This window comes from Littorina saxatilis, unplaced genomic scaffold (assembly GCF_037325665.1).
Source record: "Littorina saxatilis isolate snail1 unplaced genomic scaffold, US_GU_Lsax_2.0 scaffold_1803, whole genome shotgun sequence".
Lineage (NCBI taxonomy): Eukaryota > Metazoa > Mollusca > Gastropoda > Littorinimorpha > Littorinidae > Littorina > Littorina saxatilis.
In genome coordinates this window covers 1-2,500 of record NW_027128006.1, presented here as the reverse complement: position 1 = coordinate 2,500, position 2,500 = coordinate 1, and the positions used below count along the sequence as shown (strand labels likewise).

At 40.3% G+C, this 2,500-nt stretch overlaps 1 long non-coding RNA gene across 2 annotated transcripts in view; it reads left to right on the top strand.

Annotated features, from left to right (window-relative positions):
- The window catches only part of LOC138956371 (uncharacterized), a 12,276-nt gene extending 11,280 nt beyond the window's left edge, over positions 1–996 (top strand). Inside the window, exon 6 of one of the 2 annotated variants that reach the window (XR_011452637.1) lies at positions 485–996. This is a non-coding gene — a long non-coding RNA (uncharacterized lncRNA). The remainder of the gene's footprint in view (positions 1–484) is intronic. The other variant, XR_011452636.1, reaches the window with a different exon arrangement.
- The last annotated feature ends 1,504 nt before the right edge of the window (positions 997–2,500 follow it).

The following is a 2,500-nucleotide window of genomic DNA, read 5'->3' as shown; positions in this document are numbered from 1 at the left end:
CCGGGAATAAACAATGATGGCGAACGCGAACGAAGAGTCCGAATTATCACTAGGTCTGGATAGAACTACGTGTCGATATCACTATTTTTGAAAAACCAATGTACTGTAGCGCTACGCTGCCGTGTGCTGACAAAACCGAGTAAGTCCACTGAAGCAAGTTCTGAGATAAACGACTTTTTCTGTTTTATTACATTTCTCAAAAGTGACGATTATCTTGATCAACCTACAGAGATAATAAGATAAACAGCATTATTGTACGTTTACAACCCGAGTTTGATAATGATCTGATGGATGTTTTTTGTTTTGTTGGGCATTTTGTGGACTTACTTGGTTTTGTCACTTTTTTCCATTATATCAGATCTAAAAAAATTGACAGATCTAAGCAAGTGGACTTACTTGGTTTTGTCAAAACATTTGGAAGAAAAAGTAGTGATTTTTTTTAGGATGAAAGTCGCTTGTTCATTTCAATGCGTTATTCTCTCAGGTGCCAGGAGAAACGTTCCGTATAGGCCCATTGCAGAAACTCAAGTTAACAACAGCATTTCTACTCGGCGCGCGCGGTATGAGAATCACGGGTCGTAACTCTCTGGAATTGGTCATCCGCCGCCATGTTGGATGCCTTGCACGATCTCTGACAGTGCTTGAGCGTTGGGTGGCGACTCGACAAAAGTGAAAATGACACGTTGTGTGGCCAAAAACTGCAGTCAGCAGGCACACTTTAGGATCCCTAAAGTTGTTTACCATCAGGGTGACAACTGGAAGGAAGTTACTGAGCGGAGAAGACGATTATAACTGGTTATTTTTTGCTGTGTGCAGTGCGCTAATCAACAATTGTCCATCGGTTGTGCCTTTAGAGTGAACACTGTGATAGGATGCTTTGAAAATTATACTTTGCAGTAGTTACCTGAGCTGCATTGTATCTCATTTGCCTGTCTTGAGAGCTTTATCTTGTGAATTTTGGTGCACTGTCTGCATGGTAATTTGAGATAAAGAATAAATAAATGAATATAATAATGTATTCTTGCTTTACTTTTTATGTTGTGCTGTTGTGTTAAAAAGGCAGATCCCCTTTGGACTCATGCATGCACAGTGTTCTTCATTTTGTCTGCATACACAGTGAAATACGCAAAAAGAACAAGAGTGCAATGAAGAAAACTAACAAAGACGGCATCCAATATGGCAGCGCGAAGAGAGTAGGAGCGGAGTTGTGCCCCTTAGGGCTAAAGCTAGCCGATCCATTTGATAACGTCACGCCGAGTAAGAAGAATCAATTGGACCTATAACTCTCGCTTACTCTATTACACATGTCGTGTGCACATTAGAGCGCTTACTTCCCTTTGCTTATTTGATCTCTAAACAACGCTCTGGCTCATTTCGGTACGATTCTCACAGATACTTTCGAAGCGAACCTGTAACAATGTGTGCGTTTGTGTGTTTGTTTGTGTATGACTGTGTACGTGAGTGTTAGTTTGAGTGCCTTGGAGAATGATGAGCATATCAGATTGCGGTGATTTGCTCAAATACATATTATTCACGTACAATTTGTTAAGCTACACAGCATGTTTTTTTGTTCCGGTAATGTTTTGTTGTTGTAAGTTTGGGTGGTACGGTTACTACTATAGTTACAGCCTTAAATCACATTATTTGAAATTCAAATCAAACACTATTTACCCGGGTTTGATGTCTTAAAAATCGTTTCTTGAAATTGTTATTACGAAATATTTCTGGACATTAAAATGCTAGCACAGGCACGAAAGTGATTTTATTGCAGGTGTCAATGTTTCCTGAATCTATTTATAGATGTGTTACGTTTGAATTGATATTAAGCAATTCAGGTGCCGTGTGGACATGGTACGGAAACATTCACTGTCCCGATTGACGGGTTTTAACAGCGAGGACGCAATTTTTGTGAAGGCGTTTTAGTTCTGCTTCTTCTTCTTCTTTTGCGTTCTTGGGCTGAAACTCCCACGTACACGTGTGCTTTTGCACGAGTGGATTTGTACGTGGATGACCGTTTTTACAAAACCATTTAGGCAGCCATACGCCGTTTTCGGTGAAAGCATGCTGGGTATTTTCGTGTTTCTATAACCCACCGAACTCTGCTTTGGACTGCACGATCTTTTCCGTGCGCACTTGGTCTTCGTGCTTGCGTGTACACACGAAGGGTGATAAGGCACCAGCAGGCCTGCACGTAAGTTGACCTGGGATATCGGTAAAATCTTCACCTTAATTACCCGTCAGGTGCGGTCGGGATTCGAACCCACGACCTTCCGCTTTGGTAAGTCTTTTTTTTTTCAAAATGATATTTTTTGTCCATCAAAAAGAAAAAATCAATGCGCATCTTGTGTGCTAATTTCTACTTTTTAGAGTGCTTAGATAAGCAGATATGAACAAGTAAGTCCACAACCAAAAACAACTTTTTAAGTGTGCATGAATGTTTTGACAAAACCAAGTAAGTCCAAGGGGTTCCCAATTTTCCTATAATGATAGTTTTTAAAAT